At 42.3% G+C, this 21,257-nt stretch overlaps 1 protein-coding gene and 1 pseudogene across 8 annotated transcripts in view; one reads left to right on the forward strand and one right to left on the reverse strand.

Annotated features, from left to right (window-relative positions):
- Nucleotides 1-21,257, forward strand: part of PDE4D (phosphodiesterase 4D) — a 1,602,952-nt gene that overhangs the window by 116,259 nt on the left and 1,465,436 nt on the right. The window lies entirely within an intron of this gene.
- Nucleotides 2,286-2,662, reverse strand: LOC109574791 (histone H3.3C-like; annotated as a pseudogene).

The following is a 21,257-nucleotide window of genomic DNA, read 5'->3' on the forward strand; positions in this document are numbered from 1 at the left end:
CAATTGGGAAGCTGGTGCTCCCCATTTAAAGAAGTGGCTTAAAACTTCTTTCAGTGACTTTCTAGGGGACAGGCAAAGTCATTTCCCCTTGATGTTGGGAAGCTGTAGGTGGGGTTAATTTCTTGATCAGTCACTCAGTCCTGTCTCACTCTTGGTGACCCCATGGATGGCAGTGTACCAGGCTTCCCTGTCCTTCACCATCTCCCAGACTTTGCTCAAACTCATGTCCATGGAGTCAGTGATGCCATCCAACCATCTCATCCTCTGTCGTCCCCTTCTCCTCCTGCCTTCAATCTTTCCCAGCATCAGGGTCTTTTCTAATGAGTCAGCTATTCCCATCAGGTGGCCAAAGTATTGGAGTTTCAGCTTCAGCATCAATCCTTCCAATGAATATTCAGGATTGATTTCTTTAGGATTGACTGGTTTGATCTCTTTGCAGTTCAAAGGACTCTCAAGAGTCTTTTCCAACACCACAGTTCAAAAGCATCAATTCTTGGATGCTCAGCCTTCTTTATGGTCTAACTTTCACATCTTTACATGACGACTGGAAAAACCATAGCTTTGACTAGATGGACATTTGCAGCAAACTAATGTCTCTGCTTTTTAATATGCTCTTTGGGTTTGTCATAGCTTTTCTTCCAAGGAGCAAGCGTCTTTTACTTTCATGGCTTCAGTCACCATCTGCAGAAGATTTTGGAGCCCAAGAAAATGAAGTCTGTCACTGTTTCCATTGTTTCCCCATCTATTTGCCATGAAGTGATGGGACTGGATGCCATGCTCTTCATGTTTTGAATGTTGAGTTTTAAGCTAACTTTTTCACTCTCCTCTTTCACTTTCATCAAGAGGCTCTTTAGTTCCTCTTCACTTTCTGCCATAAAGGTGGTGTCATCTGCATATCTAAGGTTATTGATATTTTCCCCAGCAATCTTGATTCTGGCTTGTGCTTCATCTAATCCAGCATTTTGCATAATGTACTCTGCATACAGGTTAAATAAGCAGGGTGACAATATACAGCCTTGACGTATTCCTTTCCCAATTTGGAGACAGTCTGTTGTTTCATGTCTGGTTCTAACTGTTGCTTCCTGACCTGCATACAGGTTTCTCAGGAGGCAGGTCGGGTGGTCTGGTATTCCCATTTCTTGAAGAATTTTCCATAGTATTTTTGTGACCCACACAGTCTAAGGCTTTAGCATAGTCAATGAAGCAGAAGTAGATGTTTTTCTGAATTCTCTTGCTTTTTCTATGATCTAGTGGATGTTGGTAATTTGATCTCTGGTTCCTCTACCTTTTCTAAATCTAGCTTGAATATCTGAAATTTCTTGGTTCACATACTGTTGAAGCCTAGCTTGGAGAATTTTGAGCATGTCTTTGCTAGTGTGTGAAATGAGTGCAACTGTGCAGTAGTTTGAACATTCTTTGACATTGTCCTTCTTTGGGATTGGAATGAAAACTGACCTTTTCCAGTCCTGTGGCCACTGCTGAGTTTACCAAATTTGCTGGCATATCGAGTGCAGGAGTTTCACAGCGTCATCTTTTAGGATTTGGAATAGCTCAGCTGTAATCCCATCACCTCCACTAGCTTTGTTCATAGTGATGCTTCCTAAGGCCCACTTGACTTCACACTGCAGGATGTCTGGCTCTAGGTGAGTGATCACACCATCGTGGTTATCTGTGTCATTAAGCTCTTTTTTGTATAGTTCTTTTGTGTATTATTACCACCTCTTTTTTTTTTTTTTAAATAGTTTAATGTATTTTAATAGCAAACTTACAGGAACAGCACAGAAGTCAGACAACATTAAAAACATGTACTTGCATGTAGGACAACTCACTTAGCAAAGTATATGAGTGGACAGAATCTACTGTATGAGAAAAATGCTGCAAACACCGTTTAGTTGCAGTCAATAAGAAATTTACTTGTTTTTAAAAAATCCAAATGCTGGCATTTTCCAGAAAAATTTAACAGGTTTATTTATAATCGTTATAAAATTGAACTGCTGAAAAACTTGTTCACTGAAACATTTTGACTTGCATTAATGCTTTATGTCCCTGCATTTATATTAAAAATTCACACACAAATGAAAATGGAAGAACTGCCAATACTGGGTTTCTGTCCCCTATTTTTCCACATGCAATCATATACTTAGGTACCTTTTGACCCCATGGGGGGAAAATATCTAACATTCAGAACTACCAATAACAGGAAAAAGAGATTTTTTTTTTAAAGGATGAAATGTTCCCATCATAGTCAATTTGTAAGCATGTTCTCCACGTATGCAGCATGCTAGCTAGATGTCTGTTGGCTTAATTGTTACATGTTTGGCATGGATAGCACACAGGTTGGTGGGTGTCTTCAAAAAGCCAACCAGATAGGCCTCACTTGCCTCCTGCAAAGCACCAGTAGCTGCACTCTGGAAGCGCAGATCTGTTTTGAAGTCCTGAGCAATGTCTCGCACCGGACGCTGGAAGGAAGTTTGAGAATCCGTTCAGTGGACTTCGGATAGCGTCTGCTTTCACAGAGTGCCGCAGTACCAGGCCTGTGATGAGGAGGTTTCTTCACCCCTCCAGTAGAAGGTGCCATCTTGCCAGTGGCTTTTGTAGCGAGTTGCTTCTTTGGGGCTTTATCACCAGTTGACTTGCTGGCAGTCTGCTTTGTATGTACCATGGTATGGAGACCTCCTTACTTACCTGCCTTCTCCTTCTGCTGGAGCTTGGTGAGCTAGAGGTGGCCACCTTGCCACCTCTTCTTAATATCTTCTGCTTCTGTTAGGTCCATGCCATTTCTGTCCTTTATTATACCCAAATTTGAATGAAATATTCCCTTGGTATCTCTGATTTTCTTGAAGAGATCTCTAGTCTTGCCCATTCTATTGTTTTCCCCTATTTCTTTGCATTGTTCACTTAGGAAGGGTTTCTTACCTCTCCTTGAAATTGTTTGGAATGCTGCATTCAGCTGGGTATATGTTTCCTTTTGTCCTTTGCCTTTTACTTCTCCTTTTCTCAGCTATTTGTAAGGCCTCCTCAGATAAGCATTTTGCCTTTTTTCATTTCTTTGTTTGGGGGATGGTTTTGATCACCGCCTCCTGTACAATATTATAAACCTCCGTCCATAGTTCTTTAGGCATTCTGTCTATCAGATCTAATCCCTTGAATCTGTTTGTCACTGCCACTGTATAATTGTAAGTGATTTGATTTAGGTTATACATGAGTCTGAGTGAACTCCGGGAGTTGGTGATAGACAGGGAGGCCTGGCATGCTGCAATTCATGGGGTCGCAAAGAGTTGGACACGACTGAGTGACTGAACTGAACTGATACCTGAATGGTCTAGTGGTTTCCCCTACTTTCTTCAATTTAAGTCTGAATTTGGCAATAAGGAGTTCATGATCTGAGCCACAGTCAGCTCCCAGTCATGTTTTTGCTGACTGTATAGTTTCTCCATCTTCACCTGCAAAGAATATAATCAATCTGATTTTGATATTGACAATCTGGTGGTATCATGTGTAAAGTCATCTCTTGTCCTGTTGGAAGAGGGTGTTTGCTATGACCAGTGCATCCTCTTAGCAAAACTCTGTTAGCCTTTGCCCTGCTTCAGTTTGTACTCAGAACCTTCAAATAGGAAAAACCAAATTTCTTGTTCACATTTGGATTGTCTGTGCAATATTGTCATCATAATCCAGGAAGAGGTAATGTAGGACTTGTACTGTGAGTAGCACTGTCTATTTCCTTTCTGATTTGTCCAAAGTATGTAAGTGATAATTCATATCATTCCTTTCAGGGAGCAAAACAATCAAAACCACCATCAGTACAGACTCGGGGTATCCTTGGTGCTAGAGGTGTCTATCATAATAATGATCCCTTACATCGAGTGGAGTTTGACATTTATAGAGCTTTTATAAACATTACCACATTTCATCTTCATAATAGCCCTGTCAGGAGGTTTTGTTATTTCCATTTTTCTGTTGAGAAAAGGGAGTCTCAGTGATAGTAACTGAGTTGGTCAGTTTCAGAAAGGATCTTCAGTGAATGTCTTCCGCCTCTAAGTCTAGGGAAGTTTGTACTGTACCTCAATAAGGATTTATGACAGGAGCAAATGTAAGGGCTCAGTGTGGATCTGGATAAGAAACATCACAGCTATGAAAGTGATGGGAGAGGTCTTGTCATTTCTTAGATTATTCCAGAGAATGATGTGATGGGAAGAGAGAATGGCCATCAAAGAGTTCCCCATCCTCATCTCAGAGGTCTAGGAATATGTTTAGTTGCTGGACAAAGGGAAATTAATGTTGTAGATGGATTTAAGGTTGCTAACCAGATGAACTTAAAATACGGAAATTGTTTTGGATTATCTGCATGGGTCTCACATAAGGAGGGAGGCAGAAAAAGAGAGTCAGAGGAAGATGTAACCAAGGAAGAAGGGCCAGAGCCGGGTGACATTGCCAGCTCTGAAAATGCAGGAAGGGGCCACACACCTTCCTGGGGTTGGGGATGACCTAGAGAATCTGAAAAATACATGGAAACAAATCTTGCCCTAAAACTTCCTGAAAGGGACAGAGCCAGGCCACACCTTATATTAGCCCACTGAGTCCCGTGTTGGACATCTGACCTACGAAACCGTAAGACAATGACGTTTTGCTGCCTTGTGCCACAAAGTTTGTGGTAATTTGTTACAGCAGGAATAGAAAAGTAAGCCAGTTGGAAGGCTGTTAGAGCCAGATCGGTAACTCTTTTCAAAGCAGGCAGTGCAACTAGGAACCTGTGTTATCACCATGTGAGGACAGTTACAGGTTGGATCGATAGTTCATTCAATTATTTATTAATAAATATGTCTGGCACATCTACTTGATGCCAGGTACTATTCCAGCAGCAGCAATAAACAAGACATAAAAAAAATCCTGTGTTCATGAAGGTATCATTGTATTATAGAAGGGGAGACAGGCAGTAAATAAGTAAAATACATCATATACTCTATAGTGAGAAGAAACTTATAAGGAGAGGATGAGAGGAAGTGGTGTGTGTACAGTGGTTTGCAAATTTTAGATGGGGCTTCCAAGGGCAGGTTCACTAAGAAAGTGAAATATAAATAAAGACCTGAAGAGGAAGAGGAGACAAGCCACAGAACTTTCTGGAGAAGAGAGACTGGAACAAAGAAAATGATTGCAAAGGCTCCGAAGACAGGAGGGGTCCTGACATGCTGATGGATCAGAGAGAGTGGGTTGGTGAAAGTGTGGGTAAAACTTCTGGTGTTTCATCCAGCGTCTCCTTAACAGTGGGTTTACAAGCTGCTTGCTTTTGCATGGGGTAGGAGCGTGTTGGTTTTACATATCAGTTTATTCAAAAGCAAACGTTGTTTTAAAAATAAGATGAATATTGAATTGGTTTATAAATGAGACTGTTAATTAAACCCCAGGTGCTGCACATAATTTCACATTCTGTGACCAATAAAAGTTGCTGGAGAATGAAAAAAAAAAAAAGACTAATAAAAGACTTCTGGAGTGCTTGGTTGATTTGAATAGTGGCTTATAACCTCATCAAGCCTGGAGTTGGAACTTTTTCTCCTCAGCTGGTGGCCCTTTTTTATCACCTCTACTGCAGAGCGAAAGCAGACCATTTCCAAAAGTCTGCCTGAGGCAGCCTAAAGCAGATAGTATCAGAGAATTTTTCAGTGCTGATAACCAATTTTATGGATCAGTCATTTGACTTAATGAAGAGAATGGGGGAAAGTGATGCAAGAAATGTAAGTACTGGTTGGCATTTCCTTGAAAATCTTAATAACTCTTGCTTTTCAAAGAGTTATGTGGTTGGGTAGTGCCTGTGAACAGGCTGACTTGGGAATGCTTTCAACCCAGTCAATGGTTCACGGAGTTATGCTGGGAAAGGCCAGTCTCTTTTTTTTTCTCATCACATTGCTCGTATCTAATAGAAATCTCTCAGAGGAACTTTTATCCCTCTGTCTAGAGACAGAATCCACAGTTGTCATCCCCCTAAAGCCATTGGGTAGCATTTCTTTAAAGGAATAGGCTAGACAGAGTACTTCGAGTGATCCTTGCAATGGAGGGGTGAGCACCTGCAGCTAAGAAGGAGCCAAGGGTGACCAGAGAGGAGCAGATCAATTGGGGTAGTAGGTTGTGTTGCCTACAGACTCATCCTGGCAAGAGGGACATGTAAGAAGTGTCAGAGCTTGGTCTCTCACACAGCAAAGATCTGTGGTGGAGCAAACTTCAGGAAGAGAAAAGATGACCCTAGACATATGCGGCAGTCTAAAATCATGGCCTCAAAATTCTTTGGTGCTCTTCCTGTCAAGAAGTAAGGTCTACACGTCCTCCCCGTGAACCTTCTCATGATGGCTTGACCAATAGGCTGGAGCAGAGGGACACTGTGTCTGACTGAGTACAGGCCTTAAGAAGTGGTATAGTTTCTGCTTACAGTCTATTGAGGCAGTTGCCAGGCTGTGGGGAAGCTAAGCCTCCCCCATGCAGGCCCACGTGGAGAGGAACCAGTAGCCAGCAGATCCCGCAGTGCCGGTTGGGTCACCCCAGTCGGCATTTCATGGAACGGAGGGCTGTGCCTGCTGAGCCCTGCTCAGATTGGGAGAAAATGAAATACATATTGTTATTTTAACCTACTTACTTCTGGGGTAGCTTGTTGTATGTGTAAAATTGCAACAAGGCACATTTTAAGAGATGGGACAGAGAAATGTCAGGTCTCATATAGGATTGTTTTGCTATTTCAAGTATATTTAATATGAAGCATATGATTAAAATCATTGTTAGCCATTCTGGAATTATTGATTCTTTTCTTATAAAAATGCACATATATTAACCATTTGGGTACAGTTTCAGGAATCTCAGGCCCTCCTATGTTTTTCCACAGGCACATAGACCTCAGCTAGAGCATCTCTCCACCGCTGTTTGTTATAAAGTGGAATTTGGCATAAGCATAGGGGAGGATGAGGGAAAGGACACCGAACTTTGTTATTAGGCTTGTGCTTTGTTCTGGCCCTTTCACTGACTTGCTCCTTATTGGAGGATAAAGTGCAAAACCTCTGTACTGCAATTTCTTGGATGGTAAATTGTTGGTTCAAGTCATTCATTTCTTCAAAGGAATGCTGAGATTGAGGAAAAAAAAAGGAAGTGAATGCTTAGAAAAGTTGTAACTTGCCCCTCAGAGGTACTTAAGGAGTATTGAGTTAATTGCTAGCTTCTGTTATCCATTGGGGATTGCTTGATTGGGTAGCCCAAACCTTTAAGGGCAAGATATTGGTCATAAAACAACTCTGAGACATGGACACCAGGCAAAGAAAATCAAGGAGTATAGGAATGAAAAGGGGAATTAAGTACAGCATGACCTTTCACTCTGTTCTCCTTGGTTCTGTAGTTATTGGAGAGAAACTAGGAGAAACAGTAGGCTGCAAAGATTGGTATCAGTTTACACCAAAGCAAAACTCTGCTCACCAACACAAGGACTTGGAAGCAGTATACACAGAGATCTCACAAAATATAAAAACACAGAAACTGCCTTCAGCATTGGCGTCATTGTGTAGAAAGTCTATTTACATTGGTTCTTGTGAGGTCAGCAAAACATTTTGAATAGCAACTCTTTGGCTGCCTACACTGAATCTGGAAATATGAAATAAAATATAAACAGCTGACCTGACTTCTGAGCAGGGTGTTCCAAAATTTCTTCTTTGCTTTCTCCTGCAACAGATTGCATTGTTACTTTATGTGTAGATTTCTGTCACCTCAGATGAAAGGATCCTGACGTTGGTTAGGGTAAAACCCAAAACACAGGTGATGGAAGGGAACACCCAATGTTATAGCCTCCAACAAGGAAGATCCACTGTGGTTGTTTTCCTTTCCATTGTGTAACCATAAGGATGGGGAGGGGCAGGGGGAGAAAAGCTGAAATCACGTCTATATGGATGGAAGGCAATTTAGTTTCCATCAGACGTGGTGGCATTGATCAGTGAATAGCAAAATCTTGAACAACAGTTGCCCAGTACAAACTGTGTCACAGGATCCAGTTCAAAGATATCTGCAGTTTGTTTAGTTTTCACATCAATGCAGGCAGAGTCAATTTGGGCTGAACTAAAATGACCTTTGGAAATAGTTTATCACCTCTTCTTTTTAGCAACTAATATGTTAAAAAAACCCTACCCCAAAATATGAATTTAATCCTTATTCAGGCCAGTGAAAGTTGAGGGGAAGACTACCCCTACCCCACACTGCATTGGTTTTCTGCCCATCAGCATTGAAGAGGGCAGAAGTCTTCTGCAGGGACAGTTCAGCTGGGGCACAGAGGCAGGTGACCTTGAGGGGCCAGTAAAGTAGGTCTTAGGAGGTGATTATATCACTTATTTCTTCCTTCTGTGTGTGTGCATGCTAAATTGCTTCAGTCATGTCCAACTCTGTGCTACCCTATGGACTGCAGCATGTTAGGCTCCTCTGTCTATGGGATTCTCCAGGCAAGAATACTGGAGCGGGTTGCTATGCCCTCCTCTAGGGGATCTTCCTGACTCAGGGATTGAACCCATGTCTTTTACATCTACCTGTATTGGCAGGTGGGTTCTTTACCGCCAGTTCCACCTGGGAAGCCCTTCTTCCTTCTAGGGGTATCTAACTATAAAGATAGGCTCAGTGTAAAGCCCACTTACAGTAAGACACTTGAAAGTGCCTGAGTGTGAAAAGTTGAAATGTGCTCACAAAATACCCATGAGTGAACACGTAGAAGATTTTTTCTCAGGGGTTCCCTGTCAGAGTCTCTTAAGCACCCAGTTTCCCTTGAAGGAAACCAGTGCCAATAAAGAGACACTTAAAGAAGCTGAGGCAGAGTAAACCATATTGATTTATAGCCCATATATAAGGAAAAGTTAGAAGGTGATTGCTTCTTGGCAGGAAAGCTATGACAGACCTAGGCAGTATGTTAAGAAGCAAGGACGTTACCTTGCTGATAAAAGTCTGTATAGTCAAGGCTATGGTCTTTCCAGTAGTCAGGTACAGATGTGAGAATTGTACCATAAAAGAAGGCAGAGCACCAAAGAATTGATGCTTTCACTCTGGTGTTGGAGAAGACTCTTGAGAGTTCTTGGACAGCAAGGAGATCAAACCAGTCAATCCTAAAGGAAAGCAACCCTAAATACTCATTGGAAGGACGGATGGTGAAGTTGAAGCTCCAATACTTTGGCCACCTGATGCGAAGAGCTGACTCATTGGAAAAGACCCTGATGCTGGGAAAGATTGAGGGCAGGAGGAGAAGAGGGTGACAGAGGATGAGATGGTTGGATGGCATCACCAATTCAATGGACATGAACTTAGACAAACTCCAGGAGATAGTGAGGGACAGGGAAGGCTGGCATGCTACAGTCCATGGGGTCAGCAACAACAAAGGAAAAATCTCCCTACCTAGCAATTTTTTAAGAAAACCATGCACTAAAGGGAAAATTGCTATATCCCCTCCCCCGTCTTTCTTATGCTTTGTTTTGTTTGCTGTGTTAATTGGAGATTTACATTACTTATTCTGTATGATATCCAGACCTTTCAGGAATTATTTGGTATTTTTCCAGTTGTTCCTCCTTCCTGGCCTTGGGCGTGGTGCTGGAGCAGCAGAGAGAAATCGAGCGTAGTCCCTACTCGTCAGGAGTTCACACTCCAGCTGGCTGGCCCAACCACAACCAGCAACTACCATGCGGTTTGATGAGGGAGACAGTTTGACAAGGCATGGCAGTGGCATGGATGCAAGTGTTCGACTTAGGGGCAGGAAATTGAGGGGAAGCTTGAGATCTTGAGATGGGGCGGGATATGTGAGCTGTATCCTGTCAAAAAGTGGTGGTATTTCAGATGGAGGGGAAGAGGCTTGAGAGGTAGAGGTGGTCTGGGAAGAGGGACTAGTAAGTCCAAAACACAGAGGTGACAATGGCCTTGTGTGTTTTGGGAACCTTTGGGAGGTTGGTAAGGCTAAAGCATGTGGGAAATGACGAAAGAAGAAAGAAGGAGACGAGCATGGAATGTCTGGTAGGCTGTGCAGAGGCACCTGGAGTCTTTCTAAAGCCTCTGGGAGCCTCCCAGGATTTCTCAGAGTCCCTCGGCAGCCATGGTTCCCACGCAAGCCAACAGTGACTGGAAGTTTGCTAGACTCCAAGGAGGCAGGCCCAATGAGGGGGAGTTAACCCCCTTGGTAGCAGCCCTGAGACAATGATGGATAAATGTCCCAGCTTCCTGGCCCCTGAGTGGGGCAAAACTGCAGTTCATCCTTGGGTGTCCTGGAGGCCCCCACTGGATGGAGCCCCACTGCTCACAGCAGTGATCTGATCATTTTCACATCAGTATTTCTTCTCGCCCCTGCCGTTCTTCCACGCCCCTTACACTTGCTCCCTGGGGTCTCTTCTTCAATAATATTTGCACTTAAATTCTTCGCTTAGAGTCTGTTTCTTATGGAACCCAACCTAAGCCAGTGTTTTGGGAGATGGGGAGAGATACGGTCATGCAGATAGACTCTACATGGTTTTCATGAACACGAAGGTAAGAGGGGAGGATTCAAGAGCAATTTAGAAAGTACAATTTGTAGAAATTACAGCTTTACTGGATGTATCGTGAGAAGAAGGGAGGGAGTCTCAGGTGACTCATGGTTTGGGCTTGTGAACTGGGGAACTCTATTAAGCAAGATAAGGACCACAGGCTGGAAAATAGAATTTTTGGTGACATATAAGGAATTTGGATTTGATTATGTCGAGTTTGAAGAATTGCCACAGACAGTGTGAAGCTTAGAGGAAAGAAGCAGCTTGGAAACCCCAGCATTGAAAACAGGCATCATTTCCTAAGTAGCAGGGGAAGCTATGGTATGAGTGTGGGCAGGGGCTGTGGGGAAAACCCAGCAAGGACAGAACCCTGGGAATACATGCTAAGCCTTACCAAGCATATGGGTGGGGAGGACCTGCTAAAGAGGAGTAAAAGACCAGGCAAGGGCCAAGAGAGCGATATTGCAGAAACTGAGAGAGGGAGAAAACAATGAAGAGCTTCCATGAGGTAAGCCTGCACATTTCCATTGGATGCAGACACTGGGTGGTCAGTGGTATCTTTAGGAAGTTGGTATTAATTTGGATCAGTTAGAGAAGCAGGAGGGGTTTCCCCCCCTTAAGAAATCTAATTTTATCACTTGGAAAATAGGTTCAACAAGAAATGCCTCAGTTCAGTTCAGTTCAGTTCAGTCACTCACTTGTGTCCGACTCTTTGTGACCCCATGAATCGCAGCACACCAGGCCTCCCTGTCCATCACCAACTCCCGGAGTTCACTCAGACTCACGTCCATGGAGTCAGTGATGCCATCCAGCCATCTCATCGTCTGTTGTCCCCTTCTCCTCCTGCCCCCAATCCCTCCCAGCATCAGAGTCTTTTCCAATGAGTCAAGTCTTCGCATGCGGTGGCCAAAGTACTGGAGTTTCAGTTAGAAATGCCTAGAAGAGTATAAATAGATGAGCATACTTTCTAATTCTAGGTAAACATGATTTCAGTTAGCATGCCAAAGGATACAACCCTCTATTTAGATGATTTGTATAAAATCGGAGACTTACAAAGCTTCAAGTTTATTGTTCTAATTGGGCAAGATTTTTCCTTCTAAGCTAGCTGTTATTATTATTTTTTTTAAGTTGGTCCTACTCCTGTTCAAGGAGCTGCCCAGGTGACTCAGTGGTAAAGAGCCCACCTGCCAATGCAGGAGCTGCAGGGGATGTGGGTTCCATCCCTAGGTTGGGAAGAGCTCCTGGAGTAGGAAATGAAAACCCTCCCCAGTCTTCTTGATGGGATAATCACATGGACAGAGGAGCCTGTCAGGCTACAGGCCATGGGGTCACAAAAGAGTCAGACACAACTGAGCAACTGAGCATGCATGCACTCCTGTTTAAAAAACAAAGCAAAACAAAGTTTAATTTTATAGCTGGTGCCCTGTTGAATTTTGAATAACAGTCATACTTTCTGTGTCTTATTTAGTTACTTGTGATTAAGGATTTAATCTCTATGGTTAGACTGGGTAAGTATTAGAACGATTCCCCTATGACTTTCTAAGATACCTGGGGAGGTACTTCTCTGTGCCTCAGTTTCCCCATCTGTAAAGTGGAGGTGACATTCTGAGGTAATATAACCTCAGAATGTTTCTCTCAGGACAATTGAGTTAATTCTAGTAGTGTACTTAAAACCATGTGTGGCACAGACTAAGTGCTTAGTACCTTTTAGTATTGAAATACTATTTATTAGTGTTTTTCCTACGTATTATCCGTTTCTGTTGTTAAAAATCGGGAGACAGCATGATGTAAAGGAATAATGGTTGGACTAGAAAACAAAAGAGTAAGGGTCTATTCTCAGTTTTTTCTGTCAACTCCACTCATTTCTCTGAGCTCACTTTTCTTCATTTGTAAAAGACGGAGGTTGGAAGACAAAACCTTTGCCAGTCTTGGCTTTAAAATTCTGGAAGCCTGCCATTTGCTTGGGGGTGGAGGGAGGAGGTTGCTGATTTACATTAGTGGTCTTAGCTATACCCTGTTTTTCCCTGAGGGAAAGATAAACGGGCAAAAAGGGAAATCTGAAAACCTTGCCACTAGGCTTTATGAAAAGTGTGCTAATGTTTTGGTTTACTTTCACACAATTCCTTTCTTGGGCTGAAACGCTCAGATCAATTGCTTGTGTTCTCTTTGGATGGCTTATCTTTTCTTTTTGTGTATATCCAGTGATTTTTCATTTTTGGCATTTTAAAATCCCTTTTATAGAAAAATCAAAACATTTTCATGCATCCATTTTATTTGTTAATGCTATAATCTATATAAAACTAGCCCACTTAAAGTAATTATTCTTTTACATCATAAATACGACATGAAAATAAAGTAATAATTATATGATGTGCTGTTTTCTTGTATCTTAACACATTTTTGAGGTCTGAAAATTGGTCCCTTTTCTAGTTTTGCCCTTAATCCAGTGCATTTTTCCTTTGATGAGTTATTTTTCATATGCACACACGGGGGAGCTTTTGAGACACTGGTTTGGATGTTATACGTCAATGGCTTTCCCAACAACTTGAGTCTGAGGTGATGGAACAGAGTTGTCCATCACGGGCAGCATAAGAGGCTGAGATTTCCTTAGCGTTTGTTGTCTGTTATGAGGTCCTAGGAACAATTTATTATTCTCTCCTAAAAGTAGCTGTGTATGTGCATTCTCAAGCAAAAAAAAAAAAAAAGGGTAAAAATAAAAAAAGGAAGATTTTAGCAGATTTGTTTTCTGATGCCTCAATAAGAAGATTATGGGACCTAAAAGCATGGTGGAATAGAAGAAAAAATCCTACCTGAAAGGAGAAGAAGAAAAAGTGAAAGGTCAGAGTTGAGCCTGATGCTCTTGGCCTCTTGCTCTGTTTGCTGTTGGAGGGAAATGCAGAAAAATAGAGTGCTGTGTTAAGTGAAAAGAAGCCTCTGTTTCACAGGCCCTGAACTGGCTTTATCATTTTCTTTTTTTTGAACCCAATTAAAAAAAATAATTTTTAACGTAAATTAACACATAAAAATAGCCCTGGTGGCAGCTGCACAGATACATGATGGAGTATCATGGATGGCTGGGGCTTCCCTTTGCCCCAGTTTATTTGGATTATCAACAGCATCATAGTCACGCCCAGATGCTTTGCTCATGAAGCAGGGTTTTAAATGCCTTTGAAAATGAAGATACTATGAGAAAATCAATACTGCTGATTTTTTTTTTACTGCTATTTATATATCAACAAAACCCTGGATTAATATAAATTTATTTAAAATTAAACAGACCATTCTTTGTGATGAATGGGAAATAGGTAAAAGTAGCTTCTCCTTCTCACTGGTTTTGGCTCCCAAGGCAGCCAAATTATATTCTCTGCAGTTTATGTTTGACTCCTTGCCACTCCTTTTCTCTAATCTTTTCCTCTGGACTCTCTCTCACTCTTGTGGTTTCAATCACCAACTGTATTACCATCCTGGACTTCCATCACAGACTCCATTTTCTACCACTCACTGTACATTCCTACCTGGATATGGGAGTCAGATGTAGTAAATCAGGTGCCAAACTTACCTTCCTTCCTCCACTTGTCTGCTCAGCCTCCTCCTTTACTCCCCACCTCAGCTCACCAATCCCTCCTGGCTTTTCCACTTCTACTCTTTTTTAAATAACTTTATTTTATATTGGCGTATCCTGTTGGCAATGTTGGGATAGTTTCAGGTGCATAGCAAAGAAACTCAGCCATACATATGCATGTAGCCATTTTCCCCCAGACCCTCTCCCATCCAGGCTGCCATATAACATTGAGCAGAGTTCCCTGTGCTATGCAGTAGGACCTTGTTGGTTATTCAGTTTTTAAACATAGCAGCGTGTACATGTCAATCCCAAACTCCCTCATTATCTCTTCCCCCCCACCCTTCCCCACTATGTGTCCATAAGTTCATTTTCTAAGTCTGTGAGTGTTTCTGTTTCATAAACATTTATGTATTTGTATCATTTCTTTTTAGAATTCACATATGAGGGATGTCATACAGTATTTCTCTCTCTGACTTAATTTACTCAGTATGAAAATCTCTAGATCCGTCTATGTTGCTGCAGATGGCATTCTTTCATTTTTTATGGCCGAGTAATATTCCACTGCACACATATACCACGACTTCTTTATCCATTCCTCTGTCAATAGACACTTATGTTGCTTCCATACCTTGGCTATTGTAAACAGTGCTGCAATGAACACTGGGGTGCGTGTATCCTTTTGGACCACGTTTTCCTCTGGATGTTTGCCCAGAAGTCCCACTTCTGCTCTTGAATTTTTTGAGCCACCTAGGCTTGAAAATTTGGGGTCACTTTTGACACTTGCCTGTCTCATGTTCTGTGCTGTGTCATGACACCCCAAGACCACCCTTAGGCTTGATGACCTGCTGAAAGAATACATCGACTCAGAAAAGCTAATACACTCATGGCTATGGTTTACTGAAGTAAAAGGACAGAGATTAAGAGAAAAGGGAAAGATGCATTGGGCATGATTTCTAGGAGAAAACAGGCACAGGCTTCCAAAACTTTTTTCCCAGGGGAGTCGCATGGCTGTGCTTAATTCTCTGAGCAATGATGTGTGATGCGATGTGCAACCAGGGAACCAGCAGAGCTCACCTGAGCCCTGGTGTCCAGGGTTTTTATTAGGAATCAGTCATGTAGACATGCAGTGCCAATGTGATTTATTTCAGTTGTTCAGACTCCAGATCCCCAGGAAAAGACAGGAATTCACTGTGAATCATACTGTTAGGATAAACTATTTGACCAGACTGATACTGCTTGGCTCAAGGCTTCAGGCATATAACACTTTTACCCGGCAGACTATTCTAAGGACTCAGAGCTCAGCTCCTAAGAGCTGGCTGGCCAAGTCCTGGAGACAGGACATTTTTGAGAACATGCAGGATTTGAGGAACCCAGATCTGTTGAGTTAACCTTACAATCACCAGGCTTTATTGGTTACTGGCAAAAATGGGTAAGAGCACATACTTTGGTGTTAAACAGGTATGTGTTTCTAGCTCTATGAGGATTAAATGAGATGTAGTTAAGAGAAGAGTGGACATATAAATACTAAATGAATGTTAGATGATGGTTTGTTGTTGTTATAATTAGTATTGTGTCTGCCCTTTCCTCTCCCATGCTGCATCTGTCCATCTAGTCTAAGACCTTATTGCCTTTGCTTTCATGGTACATTAGCTTCCCACATCCGTGAACCTAGGAAGTTCTACGGCAATAATGGTCCCCAAATCTGAGCAGCTTGCCGACACAGGAGGGTCTCTCACTCCGTACTTACTCATTCTGAGTCAGCTGCAGCTCTGCTCCATGTGGTTGTCATCCTGGGACCCAGACTGAAGGAACAGCTCTGCTTTGGGATATTATAAAAGAGCATGTGATAGAACCATTTACAGGCTCTTAAAGTTTTTCTTGAAAATGGCATGTTTTCTGTGCATTCCCATATAATTGTCTAAAGAATGCCATGTAGGCAGACCTAAGGCTAATGGATTAGGAGTATATAATGTTCCCTTGGCAGGTGGTGGTGAGTGAGTGGATAATAATATAATGTCACCTTTCCTAGCTGGCTGCTCTGCCTCCAGGCTCCTCCTACTCTTGTCACACTCCAGTCTATTCTGTTGACTATCACCAAGTCTATATCCGCAAAGCTGAGTGTTGGTGAGTTATTTCCCTTCTCTAAAATTGCCTTAATTCACCATCTTCTACTGATTAGTCAAGTAAGCTCCTTTTTAAGTTCAACCACTCATGGCTCTCCTGTGCTCCAGTTAAACCTGAATATTCACCAACCCTGGGCCTATTTTATCTTAGCACCTCGGCACTATTGCTCACGACAGCCATTTACTGAGAAGGATGACAAGTGCCTTACTCATAGTCATGCCTGAAACATGTGATGAATGAATGGAAAAATAAATGTTGCTCCGGTGTTACAAAGAAACCCAACTGCTATTCAGTGACAGAGAGGCCAGGCAGGGGAGTGTGGGGAGGTAGAGATCCAACTCATGCTTTTCTCACAAGCCAAGTCCTGAGGTGGGATATGCAGGAAGGGTGTCTTCTTCTAATTAACACATAAGCAGTGAATAGTATAGCAGTGGCCTTCCTTCTAGGGTCTTTGTATATTAAAAGAAAACCTCCTGTAGAGGATCTTTGTGCACCCAAAGGACCATACAATGTGGAAGTCATCACAGAGCAGCGGGAAAAAACCTGTTGTTTAGGGTCTGCTTTTTTTGTAAGTTTCATGTCCTGGGCCACCAAGTCACCGACCTACTCAGCCTCCTTTGAATATCTGTGTCTCAGGGACCCTTCATGAGATGGAGCTCTCATGCCACTTTGGGTTTCATGAGAAGGGACCCATGGGCTTGGCTGAATTTGCCCATTTAAGTTTTAGTTATCTTGAGGGCAGCACCCCTCTTACTGGAGAAAATAGCTCTTGAGGCCAAAAATAGAAGACTGAGAGTAAAGGATGAATAAAAGTAACTGGATCTATTTCACTTGGTAAAAGAGATAAAGCCTGGCTTCATGAAAACGTTCCTAAAAATAAAAACCAATCCCTGGCAGTGCAGCAAATAAGCCAAAACGGCTTCTTGGGTGAGTGATTTTTAAGGTTTTTTTTTTTTTTTTCCTGGTTACAATTTAAAAAAGCTTCTCTAAAAGAAATCTGTTCCAAATTCAGTTACTAAAAGGGAGTGATGCCGATTAGTGGGAAGGAGAGCCAGAGGACTTCGGTGGCCCCAGGCGGTGACTGTGAACGTGGGGGAGGCTTCCTTGCTCCCTGGGAGTCTACTCTCAGTCGGGCTGTGCCTAACAGCTGTAGAGCTGATGAAACCATTGTGAGTGCTGTCAGCATCGGGTTGGTTTTAACTTTTTAAGCAATATTTTACTTAGGCTTCTACTTTGTGTCAAGGGGGCTAAGTTTTTAGATGACTAAGGTAATAAACCAAGCAAAGTAAACTCAGTGTCATCTGTGTTAAGGTATTATTAATACTCCAGCACTAATGAGATGCTGAGTAGCAAGACAGAGATGATTAGTGGTCACAGAATAAAGGAATTGAGGAGGCAAATTTTTACATCCTTACAGATTAGGATTAAGAGTAGTGTGCCTGCGTACTCAATCATGTCTGACTCTTTGCGACCTCATGGACTGTAGCCTGCCAGGCTCCTGTGTCCATGGGATTTCTCAGAAAAGAATAAATACTGGGGTGGGTTGCAATGCCCTCCTCTAGGGGATCTTTCTGACCCAGGGGCTGAACCTGTGTCTACTGTGTCAGCTGCATTGGCAGGCAGATTCTTTACCACTTAGCCACCTGAGAAGCTCATTAGAGTGTGGAGCTAATTAGTGGAGTCTGGAAAGAGAGACCTAGCCCTGACTTAGAGAGAAGATGAAGTTTGATCAACTCAACATATGTCCCCCTCACTACTGGGAAAACTCCAGGGCCATTTGTGTTGTCATTAAATAGTCTTACTAATAATAAATTTAATGAAATACCAATGTGTCTGTGGCATTTTGCCATTCACACTTCATATTTATGGGCTCCAAGTCTGCTCTGAAATTCCTTCACACACAACTTTAGCCATCATGACTTGCCAGTGGACAAAACAATAGAATCTTCTTATAGAACCCTAAGGATCTTGTCAGTGTTCCCAAGCGTGAGGAGACTTTTTGGAACAAAGCGAAAGTGAGACCAAATGTTGCCTCCATTGTATGTATATTCTGTATATAGAAAAGATTTTTATATTTCCCTTTGAAGAAACATTCTTTTCAGGAATGGCTTTTCTTCTATAGTCTTATAAAATGCTATTAAGTAATTTTTTTTTAATTTGCTTTTTCTTCTTTTTATTTGAATGAACCTTCTCCTCCTTTCAGATGGATGGGTAGTCATTTAATTATCAATTGAGAAGGATTTGGGTCTTTTAGATCTTCCTTTAATGGGGAGTGATATGTCTATTGATAACCATGGTAGTTCCCCTCTGGGAGAATCCTTTGTAGTTCTGTGGCTTTGGTCTCTATAGGATTTGAAAGTGGATGCTGAGCTTTCTGTGTGAGTGGTCACTCCTGAGATCTTTGACTAAGCTGACAGGTCATTTTTCATCAAGGCCTGAGTTGGCTTCCCTGTCTGCTGTGGCTGGGGAACATGCTGGGTCAGATTTTGAAGCTGGAAACTTTCACGTTAAGTCACTTCAGTCATGGCTGACTCTTTGTGACCCTATGGACTGTAACCCACCAGGTTCCTCTGTCTGCAGGATTCTCCAGGCAAGAATACTGGAGTGGGTTGCCGTGTGCCCTCCTCCAGGGGATCTCCCTGACCCAGGGATCAAACCCACGTCTCTTAAGTCTCCTGAATTGCAGGCAGATTCCTTACCACTGAGCCACCTGGGAAGCCCACCAAAACTTTTGCAGTGCTCCATCCAGATTCTGTTTCTTTAGAATGGTTAGAGTAGAACTGTTCTTCAGCTCATTCATGTCATTTATGGCAGTGATAATACAGTGATGATACAGCGAAGAACTTCTGCTCCTTTGCTCGTTTACTCTGGAATGTTTGAGTGCTTGCAGTGTGCTGAGCAACGTGCTAGATCCTGGAGGTTCAGTAGTAGGGTCTAAGTCAAATTGAGTCTTGTCCTCCTAGTGTCTAACATAGTTATAGTTGATGGGAGAAGATAGACAGTCAGGCTGCTCCAGTATATTGTGACGAGGGCGGTGATGAGCAAGCACGGTGAGCCCAGCAGGGATATTCAAAAGGATTTGGTTGTCTGTGTGAACCAGGAAGTGTGTCAGATGCTGAGTTTACAGTTAACTAGCAAAACAGACATTGCCTCTGCTGTCTTGATACTTAGGATTTTGGAAAACTGGTTTTGATTGAATGATCACATAAACACATATATGTGACATTGCTGTAAAGAAAACATGTGGTATGATAAAAGAATCTCCTAGGGAATCTAATTTAGACTGAGGGTTCTGGGAACATGAATTGGGGAAGACATTTAGGCTGAGACGTGAGTTATGAGTAGGAGCTGATCAACTGCAATGAGGGGAGGAAAGGGCTCCAGGTGGAAAGACAATCCTCTGCTAAGGCGGGTGGCAGCAAAAGTGTGAAGGTTCACAGGGCAGGATGTTTGCAGGGTGGGGGCAGAGAGAGAGTTAGGGGTTCCACTAGGTTGTGGCCAGGGTCAGATCACAAGGAGCCTTCTTAGCCATAGGAAGGACTCTTGACTTTTCTTGGGGGGTGGGGTGGGGTATGGGAGCTTTTGAAGTGTTTGAGCAGGAAGGAGACACGATCAGGTTTGTGCCTTTAAGAAGGTCATGTGGTTTCAGGAGTAGATTAAGTTGTGGGACAAGTCAGGGGGCATGGAGACAAGATAGGAGGGTGCTGCAAGAACCAGGAGTAAGAATTTCAGTAAGGAGTATTGGTGGGTGTGTGGGCCCTTGCACCACAGTGCCTGGCTCGGGTCCTAGCGGGGTCACTCAATAGCTGGACAGCTCCGAGCAGTCACTGTGCTTCTGTGGGCCGCTGGTCTTGTTCCTGTAAAATAGGGATGATAATACTAATGCCTGTTTCTTGGGTTGCTATGAGATAATCACCATTTAGTGCTCAGAGCAGCTTGTGGGTGAGGTGTTTGTGCACTGTGTTTTATGCTGGCTGGGCCCTGCTGAAAGGCTCAGGATTGGAGGGCCAGTACAGGTGGGAGCCTGCTCTCGATTTACAACCCCCATGCCCTGGAGGGAGTTTAACCATCCTGGAGGAGCAGATGCCTGTTTAAATTCATAAATTCATTTGTCCTAAAGGAGCATTGTTTTTGTAGTTTGGACAAAGTTACCTTGGGTTGCAAAGCCCTGCTGGCACATATAAGTACTCAATCAATGTTATCTGTTATTAGTGGCTGTGTGTGACTTTGTACAAATCAGTGAACCTTTCTATGCCCATTTTCTTATCTGTAAAATGAGAAAATAATGGCCCCTGTGTAATAGAATTGGTTATAAGAATTAATGAATTAATATACGCACAAGACTTAAAATAGTGCCTGGCATGAATAAATATGTGTACTAAAAAGATACACAAGAGCTTTATTCATTCAGCGGCATTTGTGAGTCCACTGTATGCTGGGCACAGAGCTGGAACTTGGAAGAAAGAAGAAATGTCTCTGTCCTCATGAGGTAAACAAAAACTTAGCTTGATAATTAATTAAAACTCTCATAAGTGTTATGAAAATAAAGTCTAAGAGAGAAAGAAGCAATTAGGAATATTTGAAAATGTTTAGCTAGAAATAGGAAGAGCAAGAATCTGATTATATATAGGATATGATCCTCATGGCAGGATCCTGTCTCCCAACTTCATAGCTGGACTCCTAAGGATGAGTCTGATTACCTAGCTAACTTTGTGTGTGATTTGGGAAATGAATTCAGATAGAAATCAAAATGCACTATATTTAAAAATTATTTGGTGCACTGAAAAATTCCCCAAAGTTTATATAGAGAAAATGCATATATAGTCAACTGATTTTAAGCTTGTTATATAATCTTTAAGATTTGAAATAGCAAATGAGTTTTGTAAACTGGAAGCAATGTCCTTATTATCTATGTGGAGAAGAGATACATGAAAGTATCCCATGTGATTTTGCTTGCTTTGTCTTATTTGTTTTCCTGTTTAAATCTGACAATGTCATGGGTGAATCAGATGACCTTCTCTGGGCAATATCTGAAACACTGTGGAGAGGGAACATGGTGGAATATT

This window comes from Bos indicus, chromosome 20 (genome assembly GCF_029378745.1).
Source record: "Bos indicus isolate NIAB-ARS_2022 breed Sahiwal x Tharparkar chromosome 20, NIAB-ARS_B.indTharparkar_mat_pri_1.0, whole genome shotgun sequence".
NCBI classification, from domain to species: Eukaryota; Metazoa; Chordata; class Mammalia; order Artiodactyla; family Bovidae; genus Bos; species Bos indicus.